General features: G+C 43.2%; 1 long non-coding RNA gene across 2 annotated transcripts; it reads left to right on the top strand.

Moving 5' to 3' along the window:
* Nucleotides 1-9: 9 nt before the first annotated feature.
* LOC110341442 lies at nucleotides 10-20,362 on the top strand. Of its 2 annotated transcripts, XR_002383396.2 has the most exons (4): nucleotides 20-296; nucleotides 16,578-16,668; nucleotides 18,153-18,341; nucleotides 19,928-20,362. It is a non-coding gene; the product is annotated as an uncharacterized LOC110341442 (long non-coding RNA). The 2 variants fall into 2 exon arrangements; XR_002383395.2 differs by having other exon boundaries at nucleotides 10-296; nucleotides 18,153-20,362.
* The last annotated feature ends 1,826 nt before the right edge of the window (nucleotides 20,363-22,188 follow it).

The raw sequence follows: 22,188 nt of genomic DNA, 5'->3' as shown, positions 1-22,188 counted from the left end.
ACCTGTGGAGGTTCCCGGGTATTGATTTCAGCTGTGTCCCTTCCTCCCTTCCTGTTTCCTCCTCCTGGCACAGAGCAGACAGATTTCTTTCATCTGGGTGGCTGTTCAGAGATGGAAACAGAAGAACCAGAAGTGGGCAGCTATGCGCTGCTCTTGTCCTCAGCTCAGGAGTGGTCCTCGCTGAGAGTCAAAGGATTGAAGAATGCAGGATGTGCAGGGAAGGAAGACAAACCCCAGCCATGCATAACTAGCCAGCCATGGTGCCTCATACCTGTCACTCCAGCACACTGAGACTGGTATGTTTTCTTGGCGTGCGAGTGTGTGCGTGCGTGCGTGCGTGCGTGCGTGCGTGCGTGCGTGTGTGTGTGTGTGTGTGTGTGTGTGTGTGTGTGTGTGTGTGTGTGTGTAGGCCAGAGGTGGATGTCATGTGCCTTCTTCTATTGCCTTCCACTTATTTATCTTTTGAAACAAGATCTCTCGCTGAACTCAGAACTCATGACTTTGACTACACTAGCTGGCCAGCAAGTCCCTAGCACCCCCTGTCTCTGCCTCCCCAGCCCTGGGATTACAGGCATTTGCTGCCACTCAATTTTTTATGTGGGAATAAAACTGCTCCTAATGCTTGCAAAAAAAAAAAAAAAAAAAGAAAAGAAAAGAAAAAGAAAAAAAAAGCCCTCTGTAAGTCATCTCAGCCTTTTGTTTTTGCTTTAAGACAATTTAAGTTATAAAATACGGTTCAGACACAAAGGTACAATTTAACAAACAAAGGCATTATCTTTTTTATAATTTTTTTTTATTTTTAAGTTTAAATTTAGATTAGAAACATGGTTGGTTCACAAGTCAGTTCCAGGTCCCTCTCCCTTTCCCTCCCCTCCTCCCGTGCCCTCCCCCCAACTCCTCCATTATCCCCTCATTCCCCCAGGGAGGGTGAGGCCTTCCATGAGGGTGTCCATAGACTGTCATTTCATCCAGGGCAGGGCCTAGACCCTTCCCCCAAGAGTTCAGGGTGAGAGTTCATCTCACATTGTTGGATGGGAGTCCAAAGTCCATGTGTATCCTCGGGATGAATACTGATCTACTGCCCAAGGCTCAATAGATTACCTAGGCCTCCTCACTGACACCCACATTCAGGGGGTCTTGATCAGTCCCATGTTGGATTCTCAGGCATCAGCCTGGGATTCAAGAGTTAACCCTTGTCAGGTCAGCTGTTTCTGGGGTTAAACCAGTCCAGTCTTAACTCCTTTGGTCATCAGTCCTCCCTCTCTGTTACTGGCTTTCTTGAGTTCAGCTCAGTACTTAGCCATGGGAGTCTGCCTCTTCTTCCATCAGCCACTGAATGAAGTTTCTGTTTCCCAGACTCTCTGGCCATGGGATTATAGGCTGGCACTCCCCAGATCTATGTCTAAAATCCATACAGTTTTCATTATACACAACTATTAAGAGGTTATAGTCAGAAGAGGCATTTGTCCAGGTGACAGACATGCCCACTAGATCATCACATTGCAAGGACGGTGGAAAAGAGATAGGGCAAGGAGGGGAGAGCGGTAAAAAGCTTAGATTTCAATTAAGGGCTGCTAAGTCCCTTTCATCTCTTCAAGTATCACACAACGTGTACCAAATACAATCAGTAATTAAAAGCCATTTCTTCCCACGCCCACAGCCAAGTAACTGCTACACCAAGAGCCGTGGCCATTCCTCAGGTGAGAGGAAAGCTGCACACCCACGACCCCAACGGGCCTTTACTTCATCCCTAAAGAGCTGGCCAAGGTGTCCTGTGGCCAAAGGAAGATGAACACGGATTCAGAAGCTCAAAGAAATGCAGTTCTTTGTGCCCAATCAGAAATGAGTTGGTTTTTCACTAACAAAGGCATTATCTCTTAGCAACAAGAAAACACCCCAGACAAAACTCTTACTAAGGGGTCTCTTCCGTGTCCTTTCTCTCAGATGACCCTGACTCAGCACTTGGGGACTTGGGGTGGCTCCTTTCATGACAATCAGTTCCTTGATTTGTTTATGGTTGACCATCGTACAAGCCTGGGTTGGATTGTCCTCATTTTGACCTGTCTGTCAGAGAATATCATGACCCTTATCCTTTGAGATTTTTTCTTTCATTACAATGGAGTCTTGTAAGACTCACTGCGCTGTCTCATGCTTTGTTTTCTTGCTACGCAATGCTCTCGGTGTGACTGTACCAATGCTGGTTCAAGGACACTAGAGCTATTTACAATTATGATTCAAGAGGATTAGCCACAGGCTTTAGCAGATATTGACTTCGGAGTCTATTCGTATTATATCATGAACTTTTACCCATGTCAGCTAATCCTATTCTTTAAGATAGGGTGTCATTCTACAGACCAGGTTGACAAGGAAATCACTAGGTAGCCAAGGATAGCTGAAGTTTGTGATGACCCCTCCTGCCTCAGCCTTCCAAGTGCTAGGATTACAGGCTCTAGCTGCTACGCCTGACTCCAGCTAATGCTTTTTGGAAGATGCCGTTTCCATTAAACGGCAGGTATCCATAGATAGTTTTTTTTTTGCATTTTATTGTATTTCATTTTATTTTATAGAATGTCTATACCTGTAAGAATTCAATTTTTGTCATCTGTTTCATCCTACTCACCATTCTCAATTAACTGAGAACCCATGTCTCTTACCCCTTCTTTAGATAGTACCTACCACAGAACAAATGTTTAGTAAAAATTCATCAACAAATTCTTTTTTTTGTCTCTCGATCACCTGTTATTTTTTTTGCTATTTTTTTTCATTTTTTATTTTAATTTTAAATAGCTTGTTTTACATGTCAATCCCAGTTCCCTCTCCCTCCCTCCTCCCGCACTCCCCTCCCCCCCCACCCTCCCACCCTATTGCCAAATCCTTCCACATAGGGGATATCTAGAGTCTGTCATTTTACTCTGGGTAGGGTCCAGGCACTCGCCTAAGAGTCCAGGCTGAGAGAGCATCCCTCTTTGTGCTATAGGCATACGAAGACTGTTTGTATACCAGGGATAGACACTGATCCACAGCTCAGGGCCCCATAGGTTGCCCAGGCCTTCTCGCTGACACTCACATTTGGGGGGTCCAGATCAGTCCCATGCTGGCCTCCCCACTGTTGGTCTGGGGTCCAAGAGCTCTCCCCTGTTCAGATCAGCTGTCTCTGCTGGTTTTGCCAGCCCATTCTTTGCCAATTTGCTCATCACTCCTCTCTCTCTGTCACTGGGTTCCTTGGGTTCAGTTCAGTGATTAATTGTGTGTTTGCCTCTGCTTCCATCAGTCACAGGATGAAGGCTCCCGGATGGTTATAGGCATCAAGTTCATTATCAGGAATGGGCATTCAAGGTGGTCTCTCCACTATTGCTTAGCTTGCCAATTGGTGTTATCCCTTTAGATCACTCGAGGTCGCTCTGGTGCCTGATCTGTATTCGATCCTATGATTCCCTCTTCCCCCTATTCTACCCCCACTCCCTCAACTTCCTGTTCCCCCATGACCAACTCTCTTCCTCTTCACCCCTCTCTTCTTCCCAGGTCCCACTCCCCCCACCCCTCGCCGTGTTCCCCATCCATTAAGAGGATCTTGTCTCCATCCTCTTCTCTTGGGTACTATGCATATATGCATATCTTTTAGGTTCTTTCCTGTTTCCCAGACTCTCTATCAGTGGAAGTGCAGACTGGCACTATCCTGATCCATGTCTAAAATCCATATATGAGTGAGTACATACCATGTTTGTCTTTTTGCGACTGGGTTACCTCCCTCAGGATGGTTTCTTCCAGTGCTATCCATTTCCCTGCGAATTTCAAGATTCCATTGTTTTTTTCTGCTGAGTAATACTCCATTGTGTAAATGTACCACATTTTCTCTATCCACTCTTCAGTTGAGGGGCATCTAGGTTGCTTCCAGGTTCTGGCTATTACAAATAATGCTGCTATGAACATAGTGGAGCAGATGCCCTTGTTGTATGAACTTGCCTCATTTGGATATATGCCTAAGAGTGGAATTGCTGGGTCTAGTGGTATATTAATTCCCATTTTCCTGAGGAATCTCCATACTGATTTCCAAAGAGGCTGTATGAGTCGGCACTCCCACCAGCAGTGGAGGAGTGTTCCTCTCTCTCTACATCCTCTCCAGCATAAATTGTCTTCGGTGTTTTTGTTTTTAGCCATTCTGACAGGAGTAAGATGGTATCTCAGAGTTGTTTTGATTTGCATTTCCCTGATGGCTAAGGATGTTGAGCACTTTCTTAAGTGTCTCTTGGCCATTTTAGCCTCCTCTACTGAGAATTCTCTATTTAGCTCTGTACCCCACCTTTTAATTGGATCCTTTGGTGTTTTGGAGACTTGTTTCTTGAGTTCTTTGTAAATTTTGGAGATTAGCCCTCTGTCAGATGTAGGGTTAGTGAATATCTTTTCCCATTCTGTGGCCTGCCTTTTTGTCTTTTTGACTGTGTCCTTTGCCTTACAGAAGCTTTTTAGTTTCAGAAGGTCCCATTTGTTAATTGTCGATCTCAGTGCCTGTGCCACTGGTGTTATGTTTAGGAAGTGGTCTCCTGTACCAACTCGTTGAATAGTATCTCCCACTTTCTCTTCTAAAAGTTTCAGTGTGGCTGGATTTATGTTGAGATCTTTGATCCATTTGGACTAGATATAGGCACAGGCAACGGTTTGTTTTGTTTTGCTTTGCTTTTCCTGAAAATATCCCTGCATCCCTGGAATGAAGCCTACCTGATCATGGTGGAAGAGTTTTCTGATGTCTTCTTGGATCCAATTTGTAAGTATTTTATTGAGTATTTTTGCATCAGTGTTCATGAGGGATATTGGTCTGAAGTTCTCTTTCTTAGCTGTGTCTTTGTGTGGCTTGGGTATCAAGGTTATTGAAGCCTCGTAGAAAGAGTTTGGCAAAGACCCTTTTGCCTCTATTGCATAGGATACTTTGAGAAGAATTGGTACAAGCTGTTCTTTGAGTTTCTGGTAGAATTCTGCATTGAAGCTATCTGGCCCTGGGCTTTTTTGGTTGGGAGACTTTTGATGACTGCTTCTATTTCCTTGTGGTTATAGGTCTATTTAAATTGCTTATCTGTTCTTGATTTAATTTTGGCAAGTGATATCTATCCAGAAAATTGTTCATTTCCTTTAAATTTTCAAATTTTGTGGAGTACAGGTTTTTAAAGTATGACTTGATGATTCTCTGGATTTCCTCAGTGTCTGTTGTTATGTCCCCCTTTTCATTTCTGATTTTGTTAATTTGCATGTTCACACTCTCTAGTTTGGTATGTTTGGATAAAGGTTTGTCTATTTTGTTGATTCTCTCAAAGAACCAACACTTCAACAAATAGATTTTTTTGTATTGTTTTCCTAGTTTCTGCTATATTGATTTCAGCCCTCAATTTGATTATTTCCTGGTGTCTATTACCCTTGGGTGAATTTGCTTCTTTGTGTTCTAGAGATTTCAGCTGTGCTGTTAATTCTTTAGTGTGACTATTCTCCAGTTTCTTCATGTGGGCACTTAGTGCTATGAACTTCCCTTGTAGCCCTGCTTTCAAAGTGTCCCATAAGTTTGGGCATGTTGTATCCTCATTCTCATTGAATTCTAGGAAGTCTTTAATTTCTTTTTTTTTCTTTCTTCTTTGACTCAGGAATGGTGAAATTGTGCATTATTCAACTTCCATGATTTTGTAGGGTTTCTGTAATTGTGTTGTTGTTGAATTATAACTTTAAAGCATGGTGGTCTGATAAGGTGCATGGCGTTAATCCAAATTTTTTCTACCTGTTGAGGTTTGATATGTTGCCAAGTATGTGGTCGATTTTTGAGAAGGTTCCTTGTGGCCCTGAGAATAAGGTATATTCTTTTTTATTTGGATGAAATTGTGTCATAACATCTACTAGTTCCTTTGCTTCTTTGTTAAGTTTTTGTCTGGTAGTCCTGTCAAGTGGTATGTTGAAGTCTCCCACTATAAGTGTGTGGGGCTTTATATGTGATTTAAGTTTTAGTAATGTTTCTTTTATGAACGTGGGTGCCTTTGTATTTGTGGCATAGATGTTCAAAATTGAAACTTCATCTTGGTGGATTTCTCCTGTGATGAGTATGAAGTGCCCTCTTCATCTCTTTTGATTGATTTTACTTTAAAATTTAATTTGTTAGATATTAGGATTGCTACCCTCACTTGTTTCTTGGGTCCATTTGATTGGAAAATCTTTTCCCATCTCTTAACTCTGAGGTAATGTCTGTCTTTGAGGCTGAGGTGTATTTCTTGTATGCAGCAGAAGGATGGGTTCTGTCTTTGAATCCATTCTGTTAACCTGTGTCTCTTTATGGGTGAGTTAAGACCATTAATATTGAGAGATATTAATGACCATTGATTGCTCATTCTTGTTTGTTTTTGAATAGTTGATGGTGGTGGAATTATATGTGGATTTCCACCTCTTTTTTGTTTTGGCTGTTGGTAAGGTGGGATTGTCTATTACCTATGTTTTTCTGGTTATAGTTAACTCCCTTGGATTGGGGTTTTCCTTCCAGAATTTTCGGTAGGGCTGGGTTAGTGGATACGTATTGTTTAAATCTGGTTTTGTCATGGAATTTCTTGTTTTCTCCATCTATAGTGATTGAAAGCTTTGTTGGGTATAGCAATCTGTGCTGGCATCCGTGGTCTCTTAGTGTTAGTCGAATATCTATCCAGGACCTTCTGGCTTTCAGAGTTTCCATGGAGAATTCAGGTGTGATTCTGATAGGTTTGCCTTTATATGTTCCTTGGCCTTTTTCCTTTGCTGCTCTTAATATTCTTTCTTTATTTTGTATGTTCTGGGTTTTACTATTATGTGGTGGTGGGGGGACTTCCTTTTGTGGTCCACTCTATTTGGTGTTCTGTAGGCTTCTTGTACTTTCATTGGCATGTCTTTCTTTAAGTTGGGAAAGTTTCCTTCTATGATTTTGTTGAATATGTTTTCTGCCCCTTTGAGGTGGATTTCTTCACCTTCTTCTATACCTATTATTCTTAGATTTGGTCTTTTTCCAGTGTCCCATATTTCCTGGATATTTTGTGTTAGGGATTTGTTGAACTTAAGATTTTCTTTGGTCGATGAATCTATTTCCCCTAGTGTATCTTCAACACCTGATATTCTGTCTTCCATCTCTTGTATTCTGTTGGTTTTGCTTATATCTGTAGTACCTGACTGTTTTCCCAGCTTTTTTATTTCCAGCATTCCTTCAGACTGTGTTTTTTTATTGTCTCTATTTCAGCTTTTTCCCTGTATTTTTTGTATTTTTTGGTTTGTTTCCTCTTCCATGTCTTTAAGTGATTTTTTCATATCCTCTTTGAGGGCCTCTATCATTTCCATGAAGTTGTTTTTAAGGTCTTTCTCATCTGCTTCCTCTGCAATGGGCTGTTCAGGTCTTGTGGGTGTAAATTCTCTCGTTTCTGGCGGTGTCATGTTGATTTTTCTGTTGTTGGGTGTGCTTTTATATTGTCTCCTTCCCATCATTTCTTCCTGTCATTGCAGAAGTAGTCTCTTCCTCCCCTGGTGGGTATGTGACCACAGTTCCTTTCCAGTGGGTGGGAGCAGGTCCAATACCCTGGTGGCTTTCCTCTTATGTGGATGGAGGCCATCCTAGTTTTGGGACCTTGGCAAACTCTGGGTATAGAATGGGACTTGGAAGCTGGCAGTCTCTGGGAAGGCTGAATCCCTTCAGGTTGGGATCCAGATCAGTCCTGAAGTCTCTGGTGTTTCTGTTCAGGCCATTGGAAAGCAGGCTGGAGACAGACCCATGCTTACCTTGCCTGTCCTGTGGGTGGAGAATGGGACTTGGAAGCTGACAGTCTCTGGGTGGGCTGAATCCTATCCTGCCACGATCCTTTAATATAGTTCCTCATGTTATGGTAAGCCCCAATCATAATATAATTTTCATTGCTACTTCATAACTATAATTTTGCTACTGTTATGGCTCATACTGTAAATATCTGATATTCAGGAAATATGATATGTGACTCCCAAAGTGGTGGCAGCCCACAGGTTGAGAACCACTACTGTATAGTCTCATATATTTGAATGCTTAGTCACTGGGAAGTGGAACTGTTTGGGAAGGATTATGAGGTGTGGCCTTGTTGGAGTACTGGTGATCTTGGAGGAAGTGTGCCACTGGAGGGGTGGGCTTGTTTCAAAAGCTCAGGCCAGGCCCAATCTCTCCCTCTCTCTCTTCCCTCTCTCTCTTTCCCTCAGCTTGCTGCCTGTGAATCAGGATGTAAAACTCGTAGCTTCTGCTCCAGCACCATGCCTGTCTGTTTCTCACTAGGACTAATCTTCCTAAACTGTAAGCTGGCCCCTAAGTAAATGCTTTTGTTATAAGAGTAGCCTTGGTCATGGGCTTCAGCGCAGTAGAACAGTAACTAAGACATAATCTGTCTTTATTTAACCATTTCCAGCAAAAATATAACCTTATAATTATGTCTTAAAAATATCTTACCTACTTAACTGTTTTCATTTTATTTTTGTAAACAAGAGTTGGATACAAAATACATATAACACACACTATGTTAAATTAAGATTACCTGCACATCTATCACTGAACCACCAAGCTTTTTGTTGTTCCTACAAGTCTTAGAAAAGCTTTCTTGTCATTTGGATTTTTGTCCTTCCTTCCTTCCTTCCTTCCTTCCTTCCTTCCTTCCTTCCTTCCTTCCTTCCTTCCTTCTTTCCTTCCTTTCTCCCTACTGTCTGACATAATATAAGATTTAGAGGAAGGTTACATTGTATTTATATTCCAGCAGAGCCTATAGAGTTATCAATAACCATGTGTAGTGAATGTGTTGGTAAACACAAAAACAACAAGGAAGAAAAGATAAGCAGAAACCCAAAATCTTCACCTTAGGCCTGCAATTGTAATTCCAGATACATAAGCCATTTATTCCCCTTGTTCTGGAAAGGACACATGGGAAGGCCAGTTTCTATGGGGTTTCATATCCAACCCTTTCTCACTATTGTTATCATCATCCAATTTACCCCCTCCAAGTTTTAAAAGGGTCAGTCCTTCAAAGAAGACGTGGCCTCTGGCTCCTCTGTCTTAGGATACCAGTTATATTCTGCATGATCAAGAATACAATCCTCAGTAGATACACTTTTGGTTGTGCATGAGTGAGTTTATCAAGTATGTAGCAAGCCAAAGTAAAAGAATAAATAAGAATAGATAGGTGATGATAGATGGTAGTTAGATAAATGATAGCTAGATGATTGATAGATGATAGATAGATAGATGCATAGATGGATGGATAGATAGATAGATGCATAGATAGATAGATAGATAGATAGATAGATAGATAGATAGATAGATTGCAGCCAGCTGGAATTCCCAATAGACAAAGTTCCAGACAGAGTGATCCCTTGGGTAAAGTTTCCAAGTAAAAGAATATATAGTATCAGAGAAAGATGACCTCATCAAATAGGGTGCTCATGGCATCCACTCGAAACCAAGTGGAGAAGTTGAGGCAGCTGGCTGGAGTTCACAGTAAAGAGTGTCCTGGGCAGAGCACAGCACTCCCTTGGGTAAAGCTTCCAAGTAAAGGAACAAACAAGATCAGAATGGTAACACTAGGAGACCAGCTGGAGAAGGGGAGGCAACCAGCTGGAGTTCACAATTGAGTTTTCTCTCCATGGTTGAGCTTCCCATGGCTGACCTTCTGGCTTCTTTTTCCCATTGTAGGTACTCTTATATCGTAGGATAAACAGTAGCAATCCCCTGTTGTAAATAGTTTACCTTTAAATTGTTTTTAAGGGCACAATGGGTTTAATTTTATTATTGTTTTATTTAATGTGTGTGGTACTTTACCTGTGTGTATGTCCATGCACCACATCTGTGCCCAGTGCTTGCAGATGTCCTGCGATCCCCTGAAACTAGAGTTACAGATGTTTTGGGGCCAACTTGTGGATGCTGGGAACTGAACCCAGGTCCCCTGGAAAAAAGCATCTGGTATTTAATAACTTAGCAATCTCTTTAGCCCCAAGGCCACACTGTTTATAGTCTTGAGCTGTTTGTCAGTGCTCTTCCCTCTGTCAGAGGTATGTGTGTGGTGTGTGTGTGAGAGAGAGAGAGAAAGAGAGAGAGAGAGAGAGAGAGAGAGAGAGAGAGAGAGAGAGAGAGAGAGAGAGAGAGAGAGAGAGAGAGAGAGAGAGAGAACAAGCATGTGGAGTCTGTCCCTGACTGCAGGGCAGGCAGTGTGCATTAGCACAGATGAAGACAGGCAGGTGATATGCTGGGCTTTGTGGACATTTCTCCTCATTGTTTTCATTGTTGACTTATCTGCTAGATATGTGGATGGGACAGGAGTTAGGGGAATTTGAACAGAAGACAAGGAAAAGCCAGGCATGGTGGCACACTAGGGAGGTGGAGACTGTTAGGGACAAAAGTTCAGGGTCAGCCTCCACTATATAATGAGTTTGAGGTAAGCCTAGCTACATAAGACCCTGTCTCAAAAGAATAAACAAACAAACAAAAAAGAAATAGTTATAAATAGGAATCTACGAAAACAGATTAGTAACTATGTTAAGGTGATACAAATAAGTTGGACAAGTGACACTAAAAGCCTTTGGGAGATGAGAGGTCCTAAGCTTAAAATGACAGCAGTACAGCTGCCCAGACCCAGACCCAGGGTTATGACTTGGCCTGTCCCAACACCCACCTCATCGATGACCTGAGCTGCAGACCCAAAGCTGCAGATCTCCACAACACTGGGCACCACTGGGATGACCAGGAAGAGTGCTAGTGGGAGTCCAGCATCGATAGTGTAGTGGAGACTGGGGCCTTGAACCTGACCAATGACTCCTTGCAATGAACACTTGCAAGTAGAGATGTATGGACTAAGGAGTATTCAGCCTGACTTGCTGGGTTGCACTGCAGCTTCCAATGCAAGATTTTTGATTCCTTCCCTCTAATTTTTTTCTCATTTTATTTTCTTCATTTTTTTTCTCTTGAATTTTACTTTTATTTGGGGGCAGGTACAGGGGCGGAGGGTGAATGTGAAGGGACAGGGAATGAATTGGATCAGGATACACAATGTGAAAACCACATAGAATAAATAAATTTTAGCAATAAAAAATGATAGTAGTGGTCACCGGAGGTGATCTTTCCAGATTTATGTAGCTGCTGCACTTGGGCAGGCACAGACACAGAGTCAGACTTCAGTATGACTGGGTCTTTTTCAGAACAGTGCAATGAGGTCACAGAGGAGAAGAAAGAACCATCACTGGGGTGACTGTAATGATGACTGTGAAATTGAAACTGGAAGAGAGGAGGGACAAACAGACAAGGGGTGTTATTGCTGGAGTTTCTTTTTCTTATTTATTTGTTTTTATTTATTTTTTTAATTTTTTAAAATTTAAATTAGAAGCAAGGTTGCTTCACAGTCAATCCCAGGTGGAGTTTCTTGTCCCAACAGATCCTGCCACCCTTTAGCCCCAAATAATTACACACAGACTTATATTAGTAATAAAATTGTTGGCCGATGGCTACGGCTTCTTATTGGCTGACTCTCTCTTAATTATCAACCTATAACTACTACTATATGTATATATACATGGCCTTATCTTACCAAAGAACGCCTGGCACGTCCTATCCTCCCTGTCTCTATATGGTGTCTCCTCCCTCTTTCTCTCTGCCTCATTACCCAGAATTCTCCACACCTCCTAGACCTGCCTATCTTCTTGCCTCTTTTGGCCAAATAATGTTTTATTCATCAACCAATAAGAGAAACATATGTAGAGAAGGACATCCCCATCAGGGTGTTGCTGAGTTAACATTGAGGACAAAAATCTTAGGGGTGAGGATGCCAAGGATTTGAGTCATGATGGGTCTAGAACAGCAGTTCTCAATCTTTGGATTGAAACCCCTTGGGGGGGGTCCAAAAACCCTTTCACAGGGGTCCCATATCAAATATCCTGCATATCAGATATTTACATTGCAATTTATTACAGTAGCAAAATTACAGTTATGAAGTAGCAGCAAAAATGACTGTATGGTTGGGGGTCAGCACAACATGAAGAACTGTATTAAAGACCCGCAGCATTAGGAAGGTTGAGGACCACTGCTCTAGAAGCATCACCTAGAGAATAATGAATCCTTGCAGAGCTGCCCCCATGAGCAGGACTGGAGTGTGACAACAGCCATACAAGCGCAATCAGGGTAAGAAGCCTGGTTAACATCAGATTCAAAGGCAGGCATCTTTAGAATGGGCGAGTCAGAATGGTCTGGAGGCAGCCATGAGGAAGGAGCAAAGGGACAATTGTTCCACCGTGGGGTTGGGAGAGACACAGCTGACACTTAAGAGGACACAGAAGCAGTGTCCTTAGGTAAGACCCGGCTTCATTTATAGCAGGACTGTGAAGGATGAGGTGTGCTGTTCTCAGAAGTGAGTTCCTGGAGGTCTCAAGGGATGGAGATAGAGAAGGAAAATCACACACACAGAGCCATTTAAGATGGCATGCAAGGGACAGAGAACAATCCACATGAGGACTCAGTCTTCTTGTATGACATGGGTAAGCCAGGAAATTCTGGTCTTGGGGCAGACACAGGTGGCCAAACAATGAGTGTCTAGGGAAAGAGGCCTGCCAGGAGGATTCCCTGTCCTCTGTCTTCATTCTTGACAATATCAGTTTGGAAGCCAGGGAGTCGTATTGTTGAAACACTAGAAACTGGGATTCCACATTCCAGACAGGGTCACCATTTCTCCAGATGATGAAAAGCATGTGGAGACAATCTGACTGAGGGGATAGGAGTTGTCATGTAGGGAGGGACGGGAGATGATAAGAGAGAACACTGAAGGGCAGGGTGATTCTCTCGAGACTTCGTGAGAGTTCCTGACTACTGACTCATATGGCACAGTCATGAATTTAAGGTGATGCAGTGTTTTGAGGCTGGCATTTGGTGCTATCTTCTCAAAGCCCTTCAATCATGCTTATTGTAGTTTTATGGTTGTAAGAGAGTTGCTTCATGTTGCAATCAGTAGGCTGTGCCCAGGCTCATATAAGCCCTGATTAAAATCACAAGAAGGGCACACAAATAGGAAAGGAGTCTATTGGGAAGAAGGGTGGGGCAGGGGTAGAGGGTGATGGGAGTGAGTGTTATAAAAATACGTTATACACATGGATGAAGTTATCAGAAAAAAAGAGGATCACTTGTGCAGCAACTGGGTATAATGACACTATGATACTAACATTTGGTAGGCAGTCAGGAGGATCACTGCAGAGTTTGAAGCCAGCCTGGGCTACAGAGTGAGAGCCTGCCTCAAACAAAACAAAGCAAAGTACTTGTGCAGTCAGGCATGCTTTGCCCTTGTGTCTAGCTGCTTCCACGAGAACCTACCTGCTAGAATAAGAGTCATGAAAGGCAGGTTGTCCTGTCTGAGGCCATTCTAGATGAGCCAACAGCAGTCAACCTCTTGACACTTCAAGAAGCCCACCCCAACTCAGCAGAACAATAACCACCCCAGATGCATGGAACATTGCCAGTTATTATACAGCATGGAAACCATTGGTGGATTGTTACCCAGCATGTGGTAGCATCAGATAACAGACACAGTCTCCCAGGCGGAGCTCTGACACAGCCTTACCTCTGTGTGCCCAGTTCATCTGGAGAGAGGACCTCTTCTGGTCTACACCCACTCAGCACTCAGTACAGGGCCTGCCCTATGGACGTTGTTCAGCAAAAGCCTGTGAAAAGGATGAATGAGTGAACCTTTGTTCAACCTGAAGAAAAGAACTCACCATTTCATGTGCAACAGGTGCAATTTCCAAAACCAAACATTGTAATCAAATGAATGTACCCAAAGAAAATCCAGTTCAACAAGATACGTGAAGCAACCATCATAGATAAAGCACCTTTTGCCTCGAGCACAGTGGTTATGCTTCAAACACTGGGCACCTCACTTTACGTTTTGTTACATAGTGTGGGTCAATTTAAAGATAACCTAAGTCCTATAACATCCTTTAAAGGACAGAGTGTAAATAAGTGGATATGACTCAGTCTAAATATCCTTCCCATTATCTTTAGCACACACTATCAAACCATTGAGACGACTGACATTTCCTAAATAATATCAAGAGGCTTGCCCTTCTGAAAAGGGAGATATTATTTGCATTGATATAGAAAAAAGAGAAAGATAAAAATATTATTTAGTAGAGGGGGTGGGGATGGATTGTGGATGCTTTCCAGTGTATCCTCAGGGGTTTCTAAGGCTGTCCTGTGCTCACTTTTAAATAAGAGTAATGAATGAGCCACTGGGTCAGCTTAGAGGCCAGATTCAAGGTATGTACTATATGAAGGATTTTGTCAAACATGTTTAATAATTCTAGCAGACAATCGAATTTTAAATACTACTGTATAAATGCTATGTTCGCTTACTTTAAGAATCCTTAGGGAAGATGCTGGTGAGCAAGGCATTATCCTAATATTACAGTGCCGGATGCTATCTTCTCTAGAGTCAGTAGTCTTCAACCTGTAGGGCATCCATGGATGGTTTTTTTTTCTGGATATTTGATCTTATTTTCTTTGTTTTCCCTTCAAAACTTCCTGGTCAGTTGTGTCAAAAAGAGCAAGCTAGGAGGACGAATGTGACATAAGAATGGATGAGACTCATGTAGCCAGAATCGAAATTAACAACTGGGGATAAACCGTTCTAAGCTCCTTTTCCAAGAACATAGCTCACCTAGGTTGTGATAACATTTATCTTCTGGGCGTGACAGTATCATTTTACATAATCTAGCTGGGTACCAAATACCATGTTGGTGTCCTGTTTCTTTTATTTACAAATAGCTTGGAGTCAAGAAAGGTAACTAAGTTCTTGCAAATATATTTATTTATATGTATTGGTGTTTTGCTTGCATGCATATTTGTATGTGGGTGTCAGGTACCCTGGAACTGGAGTTACAGACAGTTGTCAGCTACAATATGGATACTGGGAATTGAACCTGAGTCCTCTGGAAGAACAGCCAGTACTTAACCGATGAGGCATTTCTCCAGTCCCAGCTACTGAGTTCTTATGCCATCTTAATAACAAGCATATCTTAATTATTCGTTTATTTCTTTTAAAACTAATTTTATTGTTATGTGTATGAGTGAGACATGTATGCTTGTGTATTATGTGTGTTCCTGGTAACCAGAGAAGTCAGGCTTTGGGTTCCCTGGATCTGGAGTTATGAACAGTTGTGAGCTACCATGTGGGTGCTGGGAACCAAACCTGGGTCCTCTGCAAAAACAACAATTAACCAATTAACCATAGGTTAATTGCTTTTAACCAATTAACCATCGGTTCAGCCCCAAGCATTTTTTTTACACAAAGTACCTCTATACTTGCTGTTTCCTCTAGAATCTTCTCCCTCTAGAATCTGACCCTACTCCATTTGATAACTCTGACATCTAAGCCCCATTTAAACACACCTTTTCTATGAATCCCTTATCCATATACTTTGTCTCCTTCCCGTCTGCATTGGGTTGCTCTATGTCAGCCTGACACAAGATAGTCTCCTGAAAGGAGAGAACTCAGTTGAACAATTGCTTCCAAAAGATCAGGCTGTAGGCAAAGTCTTTAAGGCATTTTCTTAATGGATCAGGATTTGGTTCTCAGCACCCACACAGTAACTCACAGTCATCCATAACCCCAGTTCCAGGAGATCCAATACCCTCTTCTGAACTCCTCAGGCAACCAGGCATACATGTGATGCATAGACACACATGCAGACATAACACTCATACACATAAAATAAGTAATTAATATATTTTTTAAAAAGGTAAAGAGCAAAAGAGCAAAAGCTAATATGCAAAACTTGTATTGCACTGGGTTCCATAGGCCATTATCCTGAATGTACAGAATTCATTTTGAGTTTGTTTTCACCCACTTCTACTGTCCCTGCTTCTGTTAGTTGTCACTGTCCCCCTAGAAAGTATCGCTTCTACTTTTATGTTATCTGCACATACATGATTTTATGTATTTGTATAAAATCTAGGACCTATACACATGTGCAGGGTCCTTCCTGCAGGTAGAGCGGGGGAAGGGCCGGTCCAGCAGGTCTCTTCCTGGGGGCTGAGCAGGACGGTGAGTGTCAACCACTCAGACCCTCCCCCATTAGTTACCAGGGAGAAAAAATACACACTGAGTCAGGAGTCTGTCGAAGCAGGATCTCTATTTATCCCACCAGGCAGGAACTTATGTAGGGCTGAGGTAGGGGATGGGAAACATAGGGTAGGGAGTAAGGGCCGATAGTATTCCACCAAGCTGGCAGGTAGCTAGGCAGGGGGCAATCTTACATCAGGTCTGGCTGAGTCACCCCCACGAGAAGGTTACAGGTTAGAAACAGGTCACCAAACTCTAACCAGGCTCAGGAGCCTACACTGGACCTCGCATCCGAGCCTTTCTTAGGCCCAACAAACATGTGAGATAAAATGAGGCATTTTTCTTTCCAACTCAGACTTAATCTGATTGCATATTTTCCTGTAAACTGTGTGTGTGTGTGTATGTATACATACATACATATATACTACATACATACACACACTCACACACACATATATGACTGCATTTTCCTCATCTGTTTTTCTGGCTACTTAGGTTGGAATCATAACTTCAATATTGTGAATACTGCTACAGTAAACACCAATGTGCTGACATCTCTGTGTTTTGTTGGTCTGGATTCTTTCAAGTAAGTACCTAGGAGTGCTATGGCAGCGTCTTAAGGTAACTCAATTTATAAATTTTTTGAGGACTTTCCACACTGATTTCCATAGTAGCTGTGCCAGTTTACACTCCCATGGATAGTGTGTGAGTGTTAGGGACAGGAGGGCTCACAGCTGCATTTCAAAAGCTCCGCATTGTCCCACATCTCTGCCCTGAGTATTGACAGAGCTAACACTGTCTCTCCAGCATCCACTTGACCGTGACCCCCCACCCCTGCTTCACTGTCTTTGCACACAGGATGCTCAGACCTGTCCTCCTCTTGTCTTTGTTTTCTTACATTGACTTTATCTAAGAACACTGTTTTCTGGAAGATGTACCTTCCTCCCCACATCCTCCTCCACCCATTGCCTCCATTGGGGAGGGGCTCCACTCCTGAGCACCTGATAGGCTTTCTTCAGCACAGATGGGAAGGCTCCTTTCGAAATGTGTAATTAAGCATGCCAGGTTGGTCTGGTGATGAAGATGGAATGAACTAGAGCATGGCTAAGTTAGGAGGGGGAGGAGGAAGTCTACCAGGCAGGCTTCCTCTCCAAGCTGCTTCTAACTCTATATAAACTAGACAACTGGTCGGTCCTGTGGCTTGGCTGAGATCACGAGGGTGTTTGCAACTGAAGTGGAACCCTGGGGTTCATCCACAAGCCAGGCCTCAGGTGCCAAAGGATTAGGGTGGCAGCTGGGGAAGGAGTGAACTCCCAGACACTGGGTAGGGCAGCATTCAGGGACAGGAAGGGGAGAGGAAGTTGAGTTACCATAGCCACATCATAACCTGGTGTGGCCATGCTGTTTTAAATTCTTCAACCAAGTGTAGTCCAAGTAGCCTGGCTTTCCAGCTGTAGGCTCTCTTTCTGCTTTTCTCAGGGGCCAGTCAGATAACCCACCCTACTGTTAATCCCACTAGGTAAGATAACACCACTATCAGAGTTTGAAGCCAAATTTGAAGCAAACTTGATTTTTACTGGTGTCCACCCAAGATCTGGCCAGTGACAGCCTCCTTAGTCGGGTTAGAGAGAGCAGCCTTTGAGAGGTCCCTCCTCCCTCCATTCAATGGTCTTTGCCCCTCCCCTGTTCCTCACTTTAACCTGCATACGTGCTAGCCTAGTCCCCACCACCATGGCCTCACTCTGCCCCTGTACCCATCTGCCCCCACCCCACTACCTACGCAGCTCTTCCCTTCCTCCCTGTCATCTCTCCCAACTCTTCCCTATCTCCCCCATCTCCCCGGCTTCCCCCTCTTCACACATGCCAGGGGATCTCATATGGCCCTCCTGACTCCTTCTCCAATCCTGGTTCTGGGGTGGCACCTCCCTCAGGATCGCTCCCCTACAGCCATTTCCTGACAAACACCACCTGTATTTCTCTTTATCCACCACAGATCTCTACAACTGGAAGAACAAGAACCTTTCAGCTCTAACTCTGACTCCTTAATTCCTCTAATTCTATATTTTTCAGTCATCTCCTCGTGTGGGACAACTGTTAGCAGATTCTCCATGGCCTCTTCACTACCAAAGAAAGGGACTGGATTCTCACAAAAGCAGCTAAAGCACTCCCTGGAATCGTTCGATAGCTGATGATGAGAGCCCATTAAGTGACCCTGCTCTGCCAAGGTGGAGACCCCAGTGAGACTACAACACAGAGGAGGTAGTTCTAGTCCTGGTTTCCTTTGGTGATGCAGAAGTATTAACTGAATAAATGTTTTCCTTGTCGTTTGGTCATGGTGTTTCATCACAGCAACAGAAACCCTAACTAAGACAGTAACCTTCACCTGACAAGTTCCTGGTGGACAAGGAGCTACCCATTCAGAGTTATGGGAACTTCTAGGACCCTTACTAATCAAACAATGGAAGTACGGGGGAAATAAGATATCAAAGAATATAAATGAACCACCGATTGGATTATTAACCCAGGGCAAAAAACTGTGACTCATTCTTTTATTGTCATTCCTGAATGCCCCTAACCCTTCAATGGGACAGAACCTCTTGAACAAGTTCCAGACAACAATAACATTCTCAAGAGACACTCCTAGGTTGCAATTGGGAGGTCGTGCTGAGGCTTTAACTATAACCTGCCCAATAAGTGAGAAATAACTGCTCCTCTGAAATCCAACTGTTCTATTGGTGTGAAGAGACACCATAACCACAGCAACTCTTATAAAGGAAAACATTAGTTGGGGATGGCTTACAGTTCATTAATCCATTCTCATCATGGTGGGTGGCAATGGCAGCATGCAGGCAGACATGGTGCTGGAGAAGGAGCTGAGAGTTCTACATCTTGATCTGCACACTTCAGAAGCAACTGTGTATCACATTGAATATAGTCTGAGCAGAGGAGACCTCAAACCCCATCCCCACAGTGACACACTTCCTCCAGCGAGGCGGCACCTACTCCAACAAAGCCACCCCCAATGAGGGGCTATTTTCTTTCAAGCCCTGGAAGTTCCTACAGTTTGGGCAGAGAACACTCTTCATGGCTTGGCAAAACATGTGCCACCTGTTATAGTGCAACTAACATCTGGGGAAATGCCCATTCAAGTCAAGCAGTACCCCACCAGTTTGGAAGCTAGGAAGGGGATTAAGGCATCCCCTTGAAGCAGGAATACATATTCCTTGACAGTTAGTCTGGAATACTCCCTTGTTGCATGTCCAAAAGCCTGGACCTGTTATAGACCAGCACAAGAGTTGGGGCAGTGGTGACACACACCTTTAATTCCAGCACCCAGGAGGCAGAGCTTCATGAGCTCTAGGCCAGCTTGGCCTACATAAAGAGTTCCAGGACAGCTAAGGCTACACAGTGAAACCCTGTTTTGAGAAAAAAACTTTCAAAGCATTTCACTGCCTTACCTGTGCCCAGGTGAGTACTTCCCTCAGGACAATTTTGGGAATTGGACTTCATTGAACTTAAGCCACCACTGTATAGCTACAAATATCTGCTGGTCTTTGTTGACACTGTCATGGACATGTCATGACATGGACTATTTCCATTCTTAGTGGAAATAGTTCAAGTAGTAGCTAAGAATTAATAATGGAGATTATTTCCAGATTTGGCCTACCCATATCTATGGTGTCCATGCTCAGGAAAGATAGAGGATGGATAGAACTTTAAAGGAGGTTTTAACTAAATGTATTCTTGAGACTGCAGTACATGCTGGACTATTATCAGATTGCCCCACTCCAATTTCTGAGTCCTTAAAAGGATTGCAATTAACCTTGGATAAGGTTTTTCCTCAGATCCATACTGCTCAACTGATTGGCTACCACCGAACAGACCACCCATTCCTGCCTGGAGATGCTGTATTAGATCAGCACTTCAAAACTGGTGACTGGCTTGAACCCAAATGGAAAGGACCTTACACTGTGATTCTCCACATGCCTACTGCCGTTGAAGTCACTGGTATTCCTGCCTGGTTCATTACTTGTACCCCGAGAAGGCACCCGAGGAACCCTTGGAAGAGGAGCCCAACCCCAGTGGTGGAAAGTGACTGAAAATGGACCATTAAAAAGCAAACTCTCTAACTGTCTAACATAACTTTAAGCATTGTGTTATTGCTGTTGGAGTCGACATTGTTACTGTCCTGTGGCTAACATTTTTATTTTTCAACCTATGCAAACAGAACCGAAGTGTATCTTGATGGGGGCAAATAAAAGGTTCCCTATCATAGGAAACACACTGACGTTGTTCTTGCCATGCAAAAGATTGCTTTTACGCACCAGGGCTCATAGTTTGGACAAAAGAAGGGGAACAAATAGTCTTTAACCAGATGGATGGAGGACACTGACCAATCCCAATACAATAATACAGACTTAAGCATAATCAAATATTTTTAAAAGGGCTCTGGTAATGGAAATTACAGGAGTGCTAAAATAAGAAGGGGAGGAAAAGATTCATTAATCACTTCATTGAACTTAACAATACCCAGAGTGACCCTGTCTGTAACTAATGATGTGGAATATAGTCTCTGGGTCTATTTAGCACTAAAAGCCAATGAGAAAAGTCCTTCTGTGTCAGAGGAGATCCCTCTATTCCCAGACTCTTAAAAATAAATTTTTATGGAATAGTTTTTTTTGAGAAAATTATACTAGGATAACAGGATGAAATGGAGCTTGGCCCTGCTAATATTTTAAAAGCTGTGGCTGATGTTCCTGCTGACAATGCCTTTTTCCTCCAATGTCTATGTTTTGATTGCACTAATGTTCCTTCTTACTGCAGTTCCACTTCTTATCACACCCTCCCCTTAGGATGGGCTTTTTCTGTGAAAATGATACTTGTTCTGCACTCCTGCAAGGCATATGGGCTTGTGTAGGATAGGATGTGTTACACCTATTTTACTCAGCAAGTCTTTCCAATCTTTTAATAGAATTACAAGAACTCTTCCTGACAATTGAGATGATTCCCTACAACTGTTAGATCCAATTACAGTTGCTGCTACCTCAGCCTTTCTGTCGCCCATCTCACGTGGGAGCATCCTTAGTGAGCCTTGGAGTTAGCAAGTACCTCTTAAAGACAACAGTGGCTAGGAAGGCAGCCCCAGAGTGCTGATGGCGGTTTTCATGGCTGAGTTTCTCACAGGTTGCTGGAGTGGCCTCCCATGGATTTATGAGGGACAATCAACAGTGATGTGGGGAGCATGAAAAGAAGAGGAGGAGGTCCCGGAGTCTGTAGTGGGCAGGACCTGGGGAGAGGGAGTCTGGTAAACCCAGAGTTGCAGGAAAGAGGCTTGGCAGGAGCTGTGGACAGAGGGGGAGCAGCCACTGCTAAGACTTAGCCTAGGCCTAATTGGCCTCCTAGTTTCTATAGACATGCTTCTGGTTGGATGAGACTAACTGAAAGCAGGAACCAGAGATGGCAGGAAAGTGGGTGAGATCAGAGCCGCAAGGAATGATCAGCCCGGCCAGAGCCAGGGAGGGCCAAGTAAGCAAGACTGGGATGGCTGTTGTAGGGGTAGATGCTGCCTTTAGTTAAAAAGTAGGTATTGTGTCATGGGGGGTGGGGGGGGGAGGCGGGAGTGTTCTACGGTAGTAGTCTTATAAAATGTTACATTAAAAGACTGTTTATCTTCGGTTTTGTCACTCCTTTTGTTCTACAACCCGAAATGAATGTGTAACTGTCTCCTTTACCCCATTTAATATTTTTGATGTCCGTGTGTCAATTTTTACCTCTACCCTTGTGTAGACTTTTTTCTCAGCTTTATGAACCAGGTCTTACAGAACAGGGCTCTTACAGTAGTCAAGCACTTGCTGACCCTGGGGTTCGCTCCAGCTGCTTTGTCTCGTGTCACCAGGGAAGTGGATCTCTTTGGACAGGAGACTCACAGGTGATTTTGTGAGTATTGTTTGACCATGTTTTCTAATTTTGTAAAATGAGTGCTTATTTCTCACATAGTTAGATGCAAAAAAAAATCGTCTTAGAAAGTAGGGATCCCTTTGAAGCAAATTCCACAGAAAAATCAAAGGTTTGCTGAATGAATGCATAAATGTTTGCATTAATTCTT

Source organism: Mesocricetus auratus, unplaced genomic scaffold (assembly GCF_017639785.1).
Source record: "Mesocricetus auratus isolate SY011 unplaced genomic scaffold, BCM_Maur_2.0 Super-Scaffold_6723, whole genome shotgun sequence".
Taxonomy (NCBI): domain Eukaryota; kingdom Metazoa; phylum Chordata; class Mammalia; order Rodentia; family Cricetidae; genus Mesocricetus; species Mesocricetus auratus.
Note: the sequence above shows the minus strand (reverse complement) of the source record. Positions and strands in the feature narration are given on the sequence as shown.